This window comes from Panulirus ornatus, chromosome 64, assembly GCF_036320965.1.
Source record: "Panulirus ornatus isolate Po-2019 chromosome 64, ASM3632096v1, whole genome shotgun sequence".
Classification (NCBI taxonomy): domain Eukaryota; kingdom Metazoa; phylum Arthropoda; class Malacostraca; order Decapoda; family Palinuridae; genus Panulirus; species Panulirus ornatus.
In genome coordinates this window covers 20837932-20859147 of record NC_092287.1, presented here as the reverse complement: position 1 = coordinate 20859147, position 21216 = coordinate 20837932, and the positions used below count along the sequence as shown (strand labels likewise).

Sequence of the window (21216 nt, the reverse complement as noted above, 5' to 3'; positions counted from 1 at the left end):
CCTCGCGCCTCCTCGTCTACCTAGTCCAGCTTCGGGGACTATCAAATCTACTGATGGAGTGGTGTGGCTTGATCAGTAGCGAGTACTGTATGTGCACACACACACACACACACACACACACACACCGTCACCTGCCACAGCTGTAGCCCTGCCTAAGGCAAAGAGGTGGAGAGATCCATTACATACGCTGAGGGTGTCAATAAAGTTGCTGATACGTGAAAGAGAAAGACAACAAAAAAAATTGGGGCCAATCAGCCTTGGTTGAATCGGGCTTTCCACCTTCGGTAGAACATAGTGACATAATGAATATGACTGAGCCTTCCACCTTCACGAGATTATACTGATCAAAATAGGATGATTATTACAACCGAATCAGCTCGAAGTGGACGATGGAGGTGGTGAGTGTTCCAACCGTAACGCGATCATAAAATCAACATAAAACCCAGTTTAAATTCTGAAACTTATCGGCTAGTCATCAGTAACAACAACCCACACCTCTAGGACCAAGTGCCTCTTTGAAAGTCCACAAAGAAATGACCTAAATCATGTAGGTCATTAATCTTCAGAGGTCTGGATCATATTGTTCGAGCGAACACGTCTTCCATACCCTCATCTTCCTCATGTACACCTGGAACAATGGACCATTGTCACAGATTGTCTCAATCTATCCTCATTCACGTATCTGTCTCAACTTATCCATCTTCTTCATCTACTTCTGGAACAATGGACCATTGTCACAGATTGTCTCAATCTATCCTCATTCACGTATCTGTCTCAAAGTCCATCTGTCTGTCTCTCTCTTCCCCCGTCCTTCCTTCTTTCTCTACCCTCTTGGTTCTAGGTTATTTTCATCGAGGTCATAAGTCAATATATCGTTTATCATGGCAAATGAGAAGATATGTAGCAAGCATCGGTATATTGCAATATCATGTAAGTGGGTCCACGAATAACAGGCCAGACGAATAATACTTTTTCGGAATCTTTCGTCCGTGGTGTCATACGATTTCACACAAAAAGTGGTAAGACATCTTTTGTTTTTCCTTCTTCCTGCATCTACATTTATATTGCGAGTCGCATCATCCAAGTGTCCTCAAATTATCCACGAGACATTTCAACTTTTAAACATCTACACAATGTATTCTTACCCCGCCCTAAGCTAGTTTCCAGGCCACGAGACGATTGAGGAGGAAACTACATCAGAACTTTAGTCTGGAAATTTAATTTGGCTCGACTATACGAGACTGGAAATGTAATCTACTTGAAAGACACAGATCTGGAAACTCTAAAACTACTTTAACCACGCTTCTCTGAATATTTCTTTTACTAGAGCCACACTGAAACACTGCCAGAACAATTGGGTCTGGAAGCATCCACTTCCTGGAACCATAAGGGTCTGAAAGTAACTTTTGCTTGAACTATGTGGGTCTGGAAGCATCCACTGTGTTCACCATATGGGCCTGGAAACACCCTTTGCCCGAACCATATTCGTCTGGAAACATACTTTTCCTGAACCATATGGGTCTAGAAACATCTTGTTCCTAACCATATCGGTCTGGAAAGAAACATCCTCTGCCTGGAATATACGGGTCTGGACGCACTCACTGCCAGAACCGTGTGGATCTAGAAACATCTTCCCAAACCAAGTAGGTCTGGAAACACCCTCTTCCTGACTCACTAAGTCGGGAAAATACCAACTCCCTGAACCATATTGGTCTGGAAACATCCTCTCCCTGAACCATATTGGTCTGGAAACATCCTCTCCCTGAACTATACAGATATGGAAACACTCTCTGCCAAAACCGTATGGATCTGAGCACATCTCTGAACCATGTAAGTCTGGAAAACACACACTCCCTGAACCATATAGGTCTGAAAACATCCTCTCCCTGAACCATATAGGTCTGAAAACATCCTCTCCCAGAACCATATAGGTCTGGAAACATCCTCTCCCTGAACCATATTGGTCTGGAAACATCCTTTCCCTGAACCAAATTGGTCTGGAAACAGCCACTCCCTGAACCATATAGGTCTAGAAACATCCTCTCCCTGAACCATATTGGTCTGGAAACATCCTCTCCCTGAACCATATAGGTCTGGAAACATCCTCTCCCTGAACTTCATGGGTCTAAACTGCCAACACCCATGAGCCTGGGCACTCCCTCCAGTTAAGCCATGCGGATCTGGAAACCGCCATCACCAAATTGGTCTGGAAATTCAGTCCAACAGAACCGCAAGTGTCTAGACATTCTCTCTGCCTGCACTCCACCGACCTGGAAGTCTTCCTGGAATGTCGCACCAATTAGACTCTCTTTTACATACCTACGCCCTTTTAAACCCAAATCATTTTCATACGCTCAGACCCCTCGTACATTCAGGTAAATTCTTTTTAAACCAATTCTTGGAAAAGATTTGTTGCTGGCGCAGCTACCGTCTCCTGTTTATTCTAAGCTTTGTAAGAATTCTTTCATCTTAGGGACGGCTCGTACCAGTGCCACAGTATATTTTGCAAGCGGTGAAGGGAAGGCTGCTTGCTAAGCTGCACTTTGCATACCTTTGATACTGCTGGTAACATTTAGTCACTAAATATTCCCGAATTTCAGCTGCAAATGGACCTGTGGAAAGTATATATCTTGAAGACCTAAAGTAACACAAGAGAACCGTCGCGTGGGTGATTTTCAACTGCTTCCATGGTAGCATTCTTTGTAATATTTTTACGTTATGGAAAGACGCCAACACCATTATCAAATGCTGTGAGCATTTAACTTATAAATCTTTTCCAAGGCACTACAGAGGGATCTCTTTCGTCAGGAGCAGATTTCCTAACTCTCCCACATAACCCAACACTGATGGCTGTTCTAGATCTACCCTCCTCTACGAGACCCTGGCTTCACCTGGGCGGCTAATGTGCCTCCCTTGATACCTGATGCGACACTAAGTGGCCGTCTTAACACCCCCTGACTTCAAAGTGAGAGACTACACTGACTTCCTTGACCCCTAAATCGACACCGAGTGGTTGTCTTGTCCATGTCTTCCACAGAGGAGCTGTGTTGATTCACTCGACCTTAATCCAATACCAGGTAACTGTTTTGACACACCTGGACCCCCCCCGAGCTGAATGTCTGGTCTGACTCCTCTGATCCCTTACCCAGCACCGGGTGGGCGTTTCGACAACCCTTGGCCTCTGCCCCATACGCTGGTTGACTGAGGATTCCACTCGTGGTGTAAGTGAGGATGAACCAACGACCACACCAAGTTCCAAGATCCAGCGACTCGTGACTCTTCTTCTTTTACTCGCTAAGTGAAGTCTTGCTGTACTGTAGCTGGATTCACTGTATTCACTCTAGATCCATAAAGCCAGAGTATAATTAATCTTCAAGACAGTGGAGCTATGCTGTTAGTCCCTCATATACACACATTCTTGGTCTGAGGTCTGTTCCTTCCCTGAAGATGACGTGTCTCATACAGTTGGTTGACGTGTTTCTTTAAGAAGCATCATCTTTCTGGTTTCAAGGGCAGTGTCGCTACTTACACTTGACATACTCAGCATCTCTCCTACCTGCCTTAAATGTTGCGTTCGATCTTTCCCCCCTGGAAAAGATGTTTTCTGGAGAGGTCAGACCCTCCTCCCGTTTACCTTTCCAGGATACGAGGATGTTATTTCTGGAAAGACCAGATCCTCATTCATGTTGCCGTTCCAGGAAATGTAGATGCTGTTTCTGGAAAGGTCAGATCCTTCCCCCTATTACCCTTCCAGGGATGTTATTTCTGGTAAGGTCAGATATCTTCTCCACTCTTTTACGTTCCAGGAAATGAAGACGTTACTTCTGGAAAGACCAGATCCCCTTTCATGTTACCGTTCCAGGAAAAGATGTTACTTCTGGAGAGGTTTGATCCTACTCCTTGTTACCATTCCAGGGATGTTATTTCTCGAATGGTTAGATCCCTCCCTCTCTGTTACCGTTCCAGAGATGAAGATGTTATTTCTGGAAAGGTCGGACCCACCTCCTTCCAGGACCTCTCAAGCGACGAAGGTGCTGAGAAAAGTTAGTGTTGCATGTCCGGCAAGACTTCCCCGACTCCTGAATGAACACACGGTGAACACCAGAATACACAAGTGCTTCAGATCAGGTCAGCCAACAGGAACCTCCAATACGGAAGGTCCAGTCGAACCCCAAGGATCCTGGACAACACAGTGGGTTCCAGGAGATACAGATGGTCTGGAATTCCCAGGGGGCCTCTGCTGGACCCACAGCACACGGGAGACCAGGGACCTCTGCTGGACCTACAGCACACTGGAGCCCAGGGACCTCTGCTGAACCTACAGCACACGGGAGCCCAGGGACCTCTGCTGGACCTACAGCACACTGGAGCCCAGGGACCTCTGCTGAACCTACAGCACACGGGAGCCCAGGGACCTCTGCTGGACCTACAGCACACTGGAGCCCAGGGACCTCTGCTGAACCTACAGCACACGGGAGCCCAGGGACCTCTGCTGGACCTACAGCACACTGGAGCCCAGGGACCTCTGCTGAACCTACAGCACACGGGAGCCCAGGGACCTCTGCTGGACCTACAGCACACTGGAGCCCAGGGACCTCTGCTGAACCTACAGCACACGGGAGCCCAGGGACCTCTGCTGGACCTACAGCACACTGGAGCCCAGGGACCTCTGCTGAACCTACAGCACACGGGAGCCCAGGGACCTCTGCTGGACCTACAGCACACTGGAGCCCAGGGACCTCTGCTGAACCTACAGCACACGGGAGCCCAGGGACCTCTGCTGGACCTACAGCACACTGGAGCCCAGGGACCTCTGCTGAACCTACAGCACACGGGAGCCCAGGGACCTCTGCTGGACCTACAGCACACTGGAGCCCAGGGACCTCTGCTGAACCTACAGCACACGGGAGCCCAGGGACCTCTGCTGGACCTACAGCACACTGGAGCCCAGGGACCTCTGCTGAACCTACAGCACACGGGAGCCCAGGGACCTCTGCTGGACCTACAGCACACTGGAGCCCAGGGACCTCTGCTGGACCTACAGCACACTGGAGCCCAGGGACCTCTGCTGAACCTATAACACACGGGAGCCTAGGGACCTCTGCTGAACCTATAGCACACGGGAGCCCAGGGACCTCTGCTGAACCTACAGCAGACGGGAGGCAATAAAAGTATTGCAAGTTGGTTCGAACCGCTATTGGACCCGTGTGACTCACACGAGTGTTACAGGTCGGCGTTCGAACCCTGATAGTTCAGCGAGTTCCAAGAGACCGAAATGCTGCCGTATGGAAATTGATCTGAACGAACCTTGCAATGACGACAGAATCACTCAATCAATAGTCTGGTCATTACAATCTCTGCCTCCAAGATGTCTGTAACTACCATAAGAGGAACAACTTCCCATTACAATCTACCTCCATAAGATCTATGATTCAGGAAGAGAAAAAAAATGCATCATCTTATCCCTATACACACGTCAAGCACTTCTCTACAATCCCTTATAATGCTCCAATCCACAGAGTAAAGAAACGAGTCTTATTCTCGAACCCGTGACCAAACATTTTACCGTCCAAGCCTCCAATCTGATATAAGACTTACGGCACTTATGCTGGAGCCTCGAAGATAATCTTAATAAAGTTTGGAATATTTTTTTTTTTGGGGGGGGGGAAGGTGAACTCGACCCGAAAGTCTAAATTTAGCCTAGGCTGCAAGGCATATATGATGAGGGAGGAAGACTTCCGCCTCCTCTCCTCACGATAAGATCAGATTCTTCATAATTCCCAATATACGAAAAGTTAGATTGGTGATATTCTTAGTGAATATATATATATATATATATATATATATATATATATATATATATATATATATATATATATATATATATATATATATATATTCCTATGAGTCCACGGGGAAAATGAAACACGGTAAGTTCCCAAGTGCACTTTCGTGTAATAATCACATCATCAGGGGATATACAAGAATGAAATATAAGCCAGTTGATATACGACGAAGAGACGTAGCTAGGACGCCATTTGGTAAACAAATCACTTATCAAATGGCGTCCTAGCTGCAGCTGCTGCCGATGCTAACCATCTATTCGCGAAGCTGCAGCTGCTGTCTATCTATTCGCGAAGCTGCAGCTGCTGCCGGTGCTATCCATCTATTCGCGAAGCTGCAGCTGCTGTCTATCTATTCGCGAAGCTGCAGCTGCTGCCGGTGTTATCCATCTATTCGCGAAGCTGCAGCTGCTGTCTATCTATTCGCGAAGCTGCAGCTGCTGCCGGTGTTATCCATCTATTCGCGGATGGGACGAAATGGGCTGGGAAAACGGTAAGTTCTTCACATATTTTCGACCATTTTCCATCTCCATACCGATCGTTTCGCCTCGGCTGAAAAAGAGCCATATGGCCACTTCATCTTTTTTTTTCGTGGGGAAGGGGGAAGGGGGAAGGGGGGAAGGGAAGGGGACGACTTCCAACGACTTCTTGTGTACGACTTCGGGACCCAAAATCTCGAGCTTGTGCTGGGAGATTGTGCGAAATGCACGGGTACGACGGTACGACCTCCCCCCCCGAGCATGACGGTACGACTCTTGCGAGCACGACCCCCTAGCACACGACGGTACGACCTCCCGCCAACGCAGGCACGACCCTCCAAGTACGACGGTACGACTCTGCGAGTATGAGCGACCTCTTGTGTACGACTTCGGGACCACAAAATCTCGAGCATTGGGAGATCGTGCGAAATGCACGTGTACGACGGTACGACCCACGAGCACGACGTTACGACTCTGCGAGTACGACCCCCTAGCACACGACGGTACGACATGTAGGCGGGTTGGGCCATTCCTCGTCTGTTTCCTCGCGCTACCTCGCTAACGCGGGAAACGGCGGTTAAATATATATATAATATATATATATATATATATATATATATATATATATATATATATATATATATATATATATATACATACATACATACATACATACATATATATATATATATATATATATATATATATATATATATATATATATATATATATATATATATATATATATAATTTAAATAGTCAAAAAAGCTTTTTGAACGTAGGCATTTTGTTGGCTGACCAATTAATCAACAATAATGGTTGAGATTCTACGATCGTGTGTAAAAAGAAAAAATTATTAAGCATCTATCCAGTCAGCCAATTAATCAAGACTTAATTTATGGCGCGTAAATTTGCCATCATCGTTAACATAATTGAAGTGACGGATTAATTTCGGACAGCTTTCTAATGAAGGTCAAAAAATTTGATCCCCACTCAAAAATTTCTTTTTTTTGAGACAGACTTTGATTTTTTCGAGAATAAGCTGTTACGTCTCTCGTGCCTCTATACCTTATCTCTTAACCAGGTCAACCAAAAGTGTGTATTAACTGCCACAAGGTCAGATAAACAGTTCAAATGCCTGGTTGGCTTATGGGACCAGACGTGTGTGGGTGGAGAAACATATTTTTCTTTTTTTTTTTTTAAGTCCTTCATTTTCCATGAATGAAACATATTTACCAGTCAGGGGTCCTGGGGCGATTATACATCACACACACAAACACACACACACACACACGAGTATTATGTACAAGGCAAATCTATTACAGGAATTCTTCAGAAATATATAAACAGCTGAAGAGCAGCTAATAAGGCCAAGGGATTCTGAAGGGATGAGAGATATCTTGAGAATTGTATGAAGATATGCAACACCCTCTTGTTGATCATGTCGATCCGTTTATAATCTGTGATCCCTCGCATGATTCAAACTTGATTAATCGCCATTCTGGCTCTTAGCTGAACGCCATGGCCGCCCTATTTTGTGAAGTCTGCCCTTAAGACTGCCTATTTTTTTTCATGTTGGCTGAGATGATACGGGTAACTAAGGTCGTAATCAAGGCCCTCTCGTTAACCCAAATATATATATATATATATATATATATATATATATATATATATATATATATATATATATATATATATATATATATATATCCTAGCCTGAGCCGGGGAACAGCTAGGTTGACTGTGAACCGACTGCCGCTACACGAGAGCTACGCTACTCAAGGAAGTGGTGGAACACAGCTGTAGCAGCTGCAGTAACAGTGGTAGTAGTAGTAGTAGTAGTAGTTGTAGTAGTAGTAGTAGTAGTAGTAGTATTCTATGAAGTAATCCAAGGGTCTATTACCTCTTTGAATTCCTCTGTGCGTTAGGAAAATCACTTACTGCCCAATACTGTCAGCATCTATACTCTTCGAGGAATTCAACTGGTAAACTGAGTTTAATGATAAGGGATACGTCTTCTCTTAAAGCACTACGGTACGATCCTCGAGCACGACCCTTGAAGGTACGATTCTCGACCATGATGAGCCTGTCCTTTGACCTGACCTCAGAGGTCAAGCCAACATACACAAAAGATCACCCTACCTTTGTCTACAAGAATGTTCATCAAAGTGCCAAACCAATTTCTTTGGGGAGGTCGGCAAACACCCCCATATGTCTCGCTCGGGGTGTCAAACCAATTTCTTTGGGGAGGTCGGCAAACACCCCCATATGTCTCGCTCGGGGTGTTATCTGTCTCCCCAGACGTGAGTGGTTATCTCCCCAGACGTGGCAGATTAATTCCTGGCCTTGTCTGTCATTCAAGAAGATTAAGATGATGCCCAACCTGGTTCACACCCCACAAGATGAGCCAAATGAAGGACTATCACGAAATGCCAGCATAAACAATTACTTGCTGAGAATATATATATATATATATATATATATATATATATATATATATATATATATATATATATATATATATATATATATATATGTGTGTGTGTATATATATATATATATATATATATATATATATATATATATATATATATATATATATATATATATATATATATATATCAGCCTGGAATAACTTTACAGCTCACAAAAGGTGTAAAATAAAGACTTATTAACACCTCAGACTTCTGGTTCTCCTCGCCTCCATCAAAGATGAAACAATACAGTATCATAAAACAATCTTTCTGTTTATTTTCTTCTGAGGAAGTCATTTAGCCTCTCGTCTTAAAATGGGCTTAAAACATTAATTCATTCAATCGACAAAATTGTAATAATCAGTTACTTAAAAGACAACATGTCGCCATGTATTCTTTCGTAATATTCATCTACTTCCTATTTTCACCCTGTTATCTCATATAACACCTTTGCTCATCTTACATGGAGATATCTGGGTTTAAACCTCGTTGGGTCTGGTGCTATCAGTCATCTCCACCTGGATACATGTGTCATACATTACCGCTGGTAATGTCATCTTAATCCAATTATCCAGAGCTTCAACTCGTATCTGAAATTGGTGTCTTGAACCAGTAGTGATCTTGCCCTTGGACGCAAATGCCTCGTCTTAAACCCTGGGTGGATCTTGGAGGAAAGAGCCAGAGTGTAGTAACGGAACTGGTCTTGCAACAGACATTCCCATCCCTGTTAACAGAAGACCTACGCCTCTATTTCCCCCCACCACCCTACGCGACATAGAAGCTTCAGGAATGAGAGGCCTTTCTTCATTGTATCCGCAACCATCTCATTTATGATCTGACACAGAGCAAATCCCATAACGTCGGTACGACGGTACAATCCTCGAGTACGACCCTTGAGTACGAGGACACGACCCTTGAGTACGAGGACACGACCCTTGAGGACGAGGGCACGACCCTTGAGTACTAGGACACGACCCTTGAGTACGACAGTAGGATTCTTGACCATGATGGGTCCTGGCCTTTGACTTGGGTTCAAGGAGTGAGAAGCCTTTGTTTTCAGTGTACCTTCAAGCGACCATCTCATTTACGACTGACCATCGAGCAAAACCCGTAATGATAACAGGGTCATCATTAGAAAACGCAGGACCTGCAGGGAATTAGCTGAGTGACTTCCATCTTCGATTTCTGTGGCGTTCCCGCCTCGACCAGCTGGCAGGTGTGGTGAATATTACGAAGGGAAATAACCACATCGACACCACATCGACGTTAATCGCAGGCTCGGTGGCTCACACATACTGCACTCATCACCCAGGTTTAACGAGAGAGAGAGAGAGACTCTCTCTCTTCCTCTCTCTCTCTCTCTCTCTCTCTCTCTCTCTCTCTCTCTCTCTCTCTCTCTCTCTCTCTTCCCTTCGCCAGAGTGTGGAAGACAACGGCCACTCACATGGGAACTCTTACAGAGAGAAAAGAAGATCTGGGAAACATGGCCAACAAATGGATCCACCACCATTCCGCCCTGAAGATGGTTCCTGCTAAGAGCTCGAATGTGTGAGAAATTCACAAGTTTTTCACACGATGGAAATAACAATTACAAGGACATTAGATAGAAGGAAAGGGGAGAGGACAGTAACGGAAGCGAGACACGACAAGTCTTGTGATGAATGATCATTGCTTATTTCTGGTTATGCAAATTTCCCCGGAGAAACATTTGCGTTTGCTGATAACGTTCTATCATGAATAAAATGATGAATGTGTTCATTATCATATACTATATATATTCATTTCCTGCTCCAGGATGCCCCCTTTCCCCCCGCAACCTTACAGCGCTCAGGAAGCCGACCACGTCTATCGATCGGGACTATGGGCCATAATGTCGTGTGTGCGTTTAAGTGCAGAGAAGGCAGGGCAAATGAGGAGGAAGTGTTCGGTGTCTTTGTTGCCGTAGATGCATCGTGGGCCTAAAGATTCCTGAGGTATGTTGAGGGATGGGTGATGTCCAAAACGTAGGCGGGAAAGTGTGACTCGTGTCTGTCTGGGGAGTGTGGTTTCTGATGGGTGGTATGTCTGGCATGGTTGCAATTTATGACTAAATAGGGATGGTGTGAGGAGAGGTTGCTGAAGTGTGAGGCAGCGGGTAGGCATTCTATTTATACTTTGGGAAACGGGTGATCTACAGTGTGATTTGGGGGGAAAACTAGGTATCCAATTTATCGACGGTTGGACGAACAGTTGGGGTTTGTCTGTGGACCGGCTGCCGCAACTGGGACTCGAACCAATGCGGGGCTGACGGTCAGCCACACCACTGTAACGCCCTTGGAATAGGGTACGAAGACTAAAACCCACGTTCTTCCAGTGTGTCGCAGAAGGCGAGTAAGTGGGCATTACCAAGGGGAAATGAAATCCGTCCCTTCTGTAACAATACTCTCGAAAAGAAGGAGCAGAGGAGAGGACTCAAATAAGGACTTTTGCTTTTCCTCTAACGCTCAGTCGCCTGTTGCTCACGCTACCTCTCAACGGCGAGAAACGGCGAATAGACATGGAAGAAAAACGATATCCCTTATCTAATCATTCACACGAGTATGGTAATCAATAGTTTTCTTGCAGTCACTTATCTATGAATAGTTACCTGAGTACCAAGAATATACTCCACATTCACACTAATATTGAACATACCATAAGCAGATGAGAGAGAATATGTACACTAGTAATATCAAAATACTGAATACATACATTACCACTAGTAGTGTATGGTCATAAAATTGTCGATTAAATCAACTCATCCTAATAGTTAATGATAATATTCTATCTGGTCTTGCAAGGAATATGTATAACTTTCTACTGGTCGAAGTACATTGCTGGAGAGGGTTTAGGGTAGCGGATCTGGTGTGTCTGTGGCTGAATCAGACCTGCGCCACTCTGCTGCCTCCCTCCCTCTACCTGGGCCACACACTCTGCTGCCTCCCTCTACTTGGGCCACACAGTCTGCTGCCTCCCTCCCTCTACCTGGGCCACACACTCTGCTGCCTCCCTCCCTCTACCTGGGCCACACACTCTGCTGCCTCCCTCTCCTGGGCCACACAGTCTGCTGCCTCCCTCCACATACTCTCCTAGGACCCTCTCTCTACCTGGGTCCCCCAAATCTGCTGCCTCCCTCTATTCTTGATTACAGAGAAAAAAAATTATTTGTTCCTCGTAATAGAAATATGAATGTACTATGAAGAATTTTCCAAAATATATTAAAATATACAAAAAACAAAAGAAAGTGTGTGTGTGTGTGTGTGTGTGTTGTGTGTGTGTGTGTGTGTGTGTGTGTGTGTGTGTTCTGTTCCAGCGGTGATATTAACGCTGCTCAAATTCCTATATTTTTTTCTCCTCTTCCCCCCCAACCACTCTGGTTTTATTCCAAGGAGCAACAACAATATACCCTATCAGCAGGGGTGTATTTCTCTCCCCTTCAGCTGAAGTTGAGGAAGAAAAGTCGTGTTGATTAATATTACTCAGCTACCTGAAGGCCAACAACACACACACACACACACACACACACACACATACAATTGATTCTGGTCACGACTTCCAAGTCACGACTTCCAATAAAATGATATATTTTTTGTCGCTTGATCAAAATTGAATTCGTATATGACACCAAGTGTGACCTGACGTAGGTCACAAGCTCACGTCATATCAACCCCCACCTCCCCTTGACACAAGCCAATACGATTCTTGAACACAACGTATATACGACCCTTTGAGTACGATGGTGGACTGGCCTTTGACCTGACCCCACATGGCGCTGGTCAAGGGTCATGCCAATTGTGTGTTCAAGTTTTGTCTCGCCTCGTTCAAAGGGGCCAAACTTTACACAAGGCACAATGTCCTGGCAGATATAAAATTTTCTTTTATATCATGAGAAATCGAATTCACTAAGGAGACAGTTAATATCCCAACTCTTTATCATTAAGTGAATTCAATGACTATGCAGCTCAGCTTCTGTCATTTCTTTGCTCTACGGCAATTAACTATATCTTTTATGATGGTGAACCCACTCATTACAGGATAATTATCCCTTTTTCTCTTTCCCTCTGTGACTGAAAGCGTATGAGGCAACAAAGGGAAATGAGGACTGCAACTACACATGTAATTAACGTGAGTTTTCAACTTCCATTCAGATCAAAAGGGATTATCATATCAACGATGATTCTTAAGGCTTGGTGCAGGAACGGAACGGAAGAAAGAGAAGAGGGAGAAAACGAAGTTGAAGAGAGGAAGAAAGGAGAGGCATGAGGGGAAAAAAAAAAGAGGAAGAAGGGAGAAAAAGCAGGAGAAAGAGAATGATAGAAAAGGATCGTAAGGGAACTGGCGATCCATTACAGACGACCACAATGGACCAAATAGAGAGGGAGCCGTGCATAAGACGACAGAGTGATGCACGGGAGCCAAAAGGAAGGTGAGAGAAGAAAGCGTTATGCCACAACCAAGTCAACTGCTTTGGGAGATGTCGAACGTCGCGGCAAAGAGATTAAAATAATCCTTGAAAAAGAGAGAGAGAGAACCAATTGGAAATTTGGAGAGAAGACGACCATACTGGTAGCCTGAAAGATGGGAATGGAAGGGTTTCGAAGCCTTTGGAGACAACAGAAGTGAGAGAGACTGGACGATAGTTGGAGATGGTGGGTTCGAATGGTTTTTCCCTAAGAATGGGTTGCACCAAGCAAAGCATGCCTCCAAGAATGAGCTAGAATGTTTCGGCTTTTAAGCAAGAGGCGAAATAGGGCATTCTGCAAGGGTCACAGCAAGTTCAGAGACACAATTCCTTAGAGCTTCGAGGAGGTACACCATCTGGGCTATTCGCCCAGCCTATCTAAGTAAATGGGAGAGTTCTCAGACGACCCAGCGCGAGGAGCAAGGGCCTCTGGTTCAGTGGGAGGTAATGGGAAGACGAGGAATGCGTGTATCATCATGCAAATTGGACTGAGAGGAGAATAACGCATCGAAATCAGCAATTCCACCAGTCAGAGAGCTACTGTAGACTAGCTGGGTGGGGGGAAAGGAGGAGGGGAGGTTAAACTGCACAATTCACTGGATATGCTCTTGATAAAGGATCGGAAAGTCTTACCAAAGGGTGAAATCAAACGAGCATCATTCCTTCGTACATACGACGTGCGATTGACTCTGAAACACACACACACACACACACACACACACACACACACACAGCACCCTTGTTCAGCGTCTTGCTGTAAAGAATACTAATAATGAAAGCAAGCAGATGAATAGATACTACAGTTTCCCCCCCATCCTACATACCACACACTTGCCCCCAGAATACAAGGCAAGTAAAGCACTGACCGTCTTTGTGGAAGGCAGAGACCTGAGCGATCCTGAGTGCTGGCGGGGCGTCCTCTGCTAGCAGGAGGCAGTAGCGTGGCTCAGAGAACTGCAGAGGACCTCCATCACCAGACAACAGGCGGGTGGCTGTAGGGAGAAGAGAGAGAGATGTGATGTTAGGTAACTGTGGCAGGGGAGGAACACACACACCCCCAGCACCAGAGAACAGGCGGGAGGCTGTAGGGAGAGAGAGAGAGAGAGAGAGAGAGAGAGGGAGAGAGAGAGAGAGAGAGAGAGAGAGAGAGAGAGAGAGAGAGAGAGAGAGAGAGAGAGAGAGAGAAATCTTTAGCTACAGCAACATTCTTATGACATAAGTTATCATTTGCATACGCAAGGAGAACGAATTTGCATAGACGTGACAAGCTCAATTTCTGTTTTTACTTTCGCATTTTATTTCACAGAATGTTTCCCCCCTCCTCCTCAACAGCAAGGATTCGAACCCCGGACCTTCTGCGCGGTATAGTGTTCTTTCCAGCACCATCACAATCCAACTTGCCAGGCGTTTCGCATCTTTATTTCGAAGATGGCGTTCGCGAAAATCTCATTCTTCTCGGTTTAAAAAAAAAAAAAAACATGCACGCAGAGGCAATCGTAAACCTCTCCCGAGAGCTGGCTGGGGTTCATTTGAGACGGAGTTAATGCTTCACTCTTGTCTCGTTTTTCTCTCAGCACTAAAGAGAGAGAAATACATGCATCCATTTACAGCCCTTTCTTTTATAAGACAACTGAGTACATTCCCAGGCCCCATCAAGGTTAGGTTAGGGGAAAAATATCCATTTGTAAAATTCATCTGGCTCATTCCAATTGAATTTTGCACACATAGAATTGAACTCTTTACATCTAAAAGTAATTCAGACCGGCACTGTCTCGTTTAAATACTCACTTACCATCCCTTCGATAAATATATAATAATTGTGATATTGGGCAGGGACATGAAAATCAAGGATAAATGAACATAAAAAGTAGGTGGAAAAACTTGTAGAAATGAGCAGAATCCATGAAAATTTCGCCAGATTTCTTCTGAGGTCGAGATAAATCGTTCATTCCAATAGTTGAAAGAGATCGAGATAAATCTTTAATTCCAATAGTTGAAATAAACTCTTTGACAACAGTAATGCCATGAAATGTGAACATTGCAGATGACCACAGCAGCTGGTTGGCTCCACCGCCTAGCCTCACCACGTTACCTCTGATGTATTTCTAATAAAATAATTGGAAAGTTAGGCAAGATCTTCGTAGTTTCTGTTGATTTCTTGAAGTGTTTCCATCTAATTTTACTTTACTTAGACTCACATTTGTCCTAATCTCCACGAATCTCTTCTATTTATTAATTGAAGAAAAAAAATTGAAATAAATTACTTGATCCTGTGCTGGTGTTTAATAATAATAATAATGATAATCATAATAATAATAATAATAATAATAATAATAATAATAATAATAAAATAATAATACTAATAACCTATCTTCTTTATACGAGTTAAATTCACTTGAATTCACTTAAATCTTTGTGGTGTCCCTAAACTGGTACGTCACCCACGGAACACCACACCGATCATGGCCACAAACACGGAGAACCGCCATGAACCATCTCGCTGACAAGGATAATAGACACACGGGGATATAACCTTTTTTATACTAAATATATCAATGAAATCACGAGTCATCATCATTCCGTTGTTAAACCCATTCGACCGTGGGATGAAATATAGCGTAATGCCAAACTATAATAATGACGGTCATTTGTTTCGTTCCTCCGTCTCACTTGTTTCTTGCTGGGTCGTTTCATTTCACGGTCCCCGCTTCTCTCCATCTTTAGCAGACTCCACATTTTTAAACCACTTATTCCATGACACTTATTCCATGACACTTGCTTCGCCTAAACTTTTCAAAAACTACTCACCCTAAAAAAAAAAAATATTGCAATCTTTAAGGAACGTATTTTTTTAAGTTAAATTTACTAACCTTTTCTTCCTCCTGCCATTGAGCTAAGCCTCAAATTTTAGGGAATTATATTGGGTTCTCATTCACTCCATTAACTTGCAAACTTTGACCTGTAGCTCTCGCTAGTACCAGGTCACTCACACCATTGACCAGGTCACCTGCGCCAACACCGCGTCCAAAAACCCCGACCAGTAACAATACCTGTACAGCATCTTTTTTAAGTGACCGCTAAATGATCTTAGTTTTTCCCCCTGGCTTGGGAGGCGAGTTATATATGTCTCGAACGACGAAAAGAAAGGTACGAAAAATTTAAGGCTTTGGAAAATAGATGGTACTGAAGTCTGAGCCTACGTCATCTATTTCACCTCTCAATTGGTGTATCATTGGCTAAGAATGGCAATCCTTGTACCCTTTCTTCACATTACCTAATACAGGCCTAATGACGAGGAGGGAAGGAACCACTTAATTGTGTTAGTGTATAATGATAATAATGATAATAATAATTGATGATAATAATTATTTCTCCCTGGGGATAGGGGAGAAAGAATACTTCCCACGTATTCCCTGCGTGTCGTAGAAGGCGACTAAAAGGGGAGGGAGCGGGGGGCTGGAAATCCTCCCCTCTCTTTTTTTTTTTCCAAAAGAAGGAACAGAGAAGGGAGCCAGGTGGGGATATTCCCTCAAAGGCCCAGTCCTCTGTTCTTAACGCTACCTCGCTAATGCGGGAAATGGCGAATAGTATGAAAAAAAAAAAATAATAATAATAATAATAATAATAACAATAATAATAATAATAATAAATAATAATAATAATCCACTTAATTGTGTTAGTGTATAATGATAATAATGATGATAATAATAATAATGAAAATGATAATAATCTGTCCTGTTCATCTTATTTTCCATGAAGCCGCTAGACATTATAAATAACCTCCTTCATCTAAACATTTTGCTCCAATGGGAGACGGTACAAAAGGGATCTGCGCCAAGTCCTGAGGACATTTTTAATAACCTTTTGAAACGAGATTTTTGCTGATGATATCAACACCATGGCTCTCACTGGTGGAGATACTTCGCCTTGTTAGGAGACGGAAATAAATCTATCTATCTATCTATCTATCGATCTACATACATTTATAAATTTTAGCGACGTTGGTGTCCCATGGCCCGTGTCTAACATATCCTAAATCAAACACGCTTCGCCAACTCTCCAAAGAAAGAAAAAAAAAAGGAGTTCCATGTCTTTCTCTTTTTACCACTATAGTTTTGGGTGTATTTTTTTGCATCCGTTTTCTATCTTCAGTTGCGCCTGCCTGATGTAAGAGACGTGACAGAACAAGAAACTACCGTAAATCACACAGAAAATAGGGTCGAATCTCAACAGATAAACCCTGGCCTATTGACACTTAAATATTACGCGTCCACAAACTGTCATCCGAAGCCAGGAACAGCTTCCACAATGGCAAGTTTTCTACCAAAGAAAACCAGTCGGATCTTTCTAATCCCACTGGCTTTTGAACGAGATTCCATTTCTAATCCCACTGGCTTTTGAACGAATTCCATTTCCTAAACCTTACGCCCAAAAAGTCCATAACAAATTGGCTCACTCTGTCCACCCTTGCACAATCATTACCAATTCCCCTCCCTAGGCGACTCAGACACGGGTGAGGGGCACCAGATACAAGGTCTCCTCCCTACCTCCTCTTTCTCTTGTTGTTTGCAACCCGTGGAAAACAATGGACGCCGAGGTTCACGATCTCCACCAACCTCTGCGTGATGTTGCGACACGCCCCTTCACGAGAACGAGTGATAAATTGTGAATTGCTTCATTTTGGGGCGTGGGTGTGATGTCACATCCCGTTCCTTTGACCTATTATATACGACTGGATGCTAATCTATGTTGCTATGTTCATCTAAATCATAAAAGAAAGTCGGTGTAAATACTCCGCGGAAGTTACCAGAGGTATGATGATTAACCTTCATACACAGTTGCTAAAATTCACCCAATTCCTTTGGCAGGATAGAAGAAATTGCTGGCTTCTGAGGTAATACATGTTCGGGAAAGGTTTATGACATATTTTTATCTATACTATAAAAAGTCGGTCAGCAGAAGCTTGCAAATGAGGGCCCTGAAGGCTCGAATCTGCTAGTCTTTTAAAAAACAAGTCAATCACATTCAGTGAACGATCTTCAAACCAGTAAGCCGAGTGGCGATGGTACTAACATAAACACATTAGATTAAAAACTCGTTTCAACTCAAATTAGTTTTTTTTCTTATATTTCCCAAATGGTTGGGGGTAAGCTATATTACACAGTGATCAATTGAGGCTAATTAATGCCATGACCGAACAATTAATTCCACAATAATGAATTTTTGGCTAATTGCTCGTGATAAATGAGGCAATTAAATGAAAACATTAGCTTTGGATCTTATTCGACCCATTTCGACCTAAACGTCTGGAGGCTGTGACTAGCAGCAGACACAGACTTCAACAGTCTGTGACCAGCAACAGCCAACAAAATTAAAAGTCTGTGACCAGCAACAGAATTCAACAATATGTGAACAGCAACGTGTGGATATATACGTCCCTCTTTGTGCTATACGGGTGGGTGAGGGGCAAGGGAGAAATGGAGATTCTACACTCAATTAGTCCCATTCATCTCATTTGCTTTTTTTTTTTAGTTTCATAAAACCTTTTAAACTTACTTCTACCGTCTGCATTTACAGCTTTCCTCTCCTAACTTGTTCCATGTCACCCACTTCTCTTGTTATAATAGCTACCTGTGATTCCATCTGCTCAAATGGTCGAGTTCAAACAGTTCGCCTCATCGAACCAGACTGGAGAATTTCTAAAGTTGTTTTCACGTATAACCTCCTCTAGCGTCTTTCCTTCTAGCCTACTCTTGTGACTGAGTTCCCTCAATTCTGTTGCAGTCTTTGTTGCCCTCCTCTGAACCTCCTCCAACAGCTCAGTATATAGCCTCAAGAGAGGTTGAGCAGACGAGTGACAATGTCACTGGGTTTTTAAAGAATATAGCAACTGATGGCGAGGAACATGCGTCCAAACTTATGTTCCTAAACTCAAATGCACTAGAGGCATAAGTGCGTTCGCAAATATATATATATATATATATATATATATATATATATATATATATATATATATATATATATATATTCATCATTCACTTATCATTTATTTATTATACTTTGTCGCTGTCTCCCGCGTTAGCGAGGTAGCGTAAGGAAACAGACAAAAGAATGGCCCAACCCACCCACAGACACATGTACATACAGACACGTCCACACACCCACATATACATACCTATACATCTCAACGTATACATATATATACACACACAGACATATACATATATACACATGTACATAATTCATACTGTCTGCCCTTATTCATCCCCGTCGCCACCCCGCCACACATGGTAGCGCTAGGAAAAGACAAAAAAAGGCCACTTTCGTTTACACTCAGTCTCTAGCTGTCATGTGTAATGTACCGAAACCACAGCTTCCTTTCCACATCTAGGCCCCACAAAACTTTCCATGGTTTACCCCAGACGCTTCACACACACACACACACACACACACACACACACAGACCACCTCCTTAACTATCCAACCACCAGTCTCACGTCTCACTCGATGCCGTAACAGACGAATTCCACATTTCCTCCTTACGTCTCTGTCGTAAGTACACGCGAGAGACTTACGACCACACACAGGAGAACCAGAGAGCCATGAAGTAGTGGACAAAAGCGAAGAATAGCCGCGGTAACATAAAAACCAAGAGTTAAAGGAGAGAAAACAGATTTGGCGAACAAAACTTTGTTGGGAGAGGAGACTGTCTCCTGCTGGTGGGGTAACGAGACGTGGCATTACACACTCCAGGGACGGAGTGGACGCTATGTAGTGGGTGGTGACACCAGCAGACTGACTACCTACACAGTGCATGGGAAACCTGGCTCGTTCTCTCTCTCTCTCTCTCTCTCTCTCTCTCTCTCTCTCTCTCTCTCTCTCTCTCTCTCTCTCTCTCTCTCCAGTAACAAGAGCTCCGAACAGTCAAACACCAGCCGAGCAACTTTTTAAAAATCATGCCAGCGCGAGCGCCGAAGATTTGGACCCCAATCCTAGAGACGACCCGACCCCGATCCTCCCTTTCCCCACTCAACAATGACGAGGGGTGAAAAGACGACCCAGGAAGACGACTCACTCACTCACGTCCGAAACTGCTGGTGAGTGAGTCGTGCCTGACGACGACTCCTACTGTTGCTACTATGACCTCCACATATACAGGACTGTGTTATGACGACTGATGTACCAACAGCGGACAGGAGTCTCCTCCAATCGGGTGATTTCCATGGTTTACCCCAGACGCTTCACACACACACACACACACACACACACACACACACACACACACACACACATACGGGTAGAGAAGTGTTGTAGGAAGATGGGGGAAGACGAGAGAAGGATGAGAAATCCCTAAGCTCGAGAGAGAAAGGGAGGGCATCAACAACGGTCACTTCTTTCGTCTGTCTCCTTGCGCTACCTCGCTAACGCGGGAGACAGCGACAAAGCAAAATAATAATAATAAAAACATATATATATGTTGAAAGGAGGGCAAGGAATAGAGTGAATTGGAGCGATGTGGTATACCGGGGTTGACGTGCTGTCAGTGGATTGAATCAAGGCATGTGAAGCGTCTGGGGTAAACCATGGAAAGCTGTGTAGGTATGTATATTTGCGTGTGTGGACGTATGTATATACATGTGTATGGGGGTGGGTTGGGCCATTTCTTTCGTCTGTTTCCTTGCGCTACCTCGCAAACGCGGGAGACAGCGACAAAGTATAATAAAAAAAAAAAAAAAAAAAATATATATATATATATATATATATATATATATATATATATATATATATATATATACTATCGAAGGGTTACTACTCATATTCTTTTTTTCCCTGATATTTGCGACAATAGCTTCTTGGGCAGTGTTTCACATACGTTCCAGGACATAATCATTTCCAGGACAGCGGAGACTAAACCAGCCAACCAACCCAGCCTCTCTCTC

General features: G+C 43.8%; 1 protein-coding gene and 1 long non-coding RNA gene across 13 annotated transcripts in view; both read right to left on the bottom strand.

Annotated features, from left to right (window-relative positions):
* LOC139746178 (putative neural-cadherin 2) overlaps positions 1–21216 on the bottom strand; it is a 760037-nt gene that overhangs the window by 137309 nt on the left and 601512 nt on the right. The window lies entirely within an intron of this gene.
* LOC139746183 (uncharacterized) overlaps positions 14142–21216 on the bottom strand; it is a 47219-nt gene continuing 40144 nt past the window's right edge. For both annotated transcript variants that reach the window (XR_011712094.1, XR_011712095.1), the window contains exon 3: positions 14142–14268. This is a non-coding gene — a long non-coding RNA (uncharacterized lncRNA). The remainder of the gene's footprint in view (positions 14269–21216) is intronic.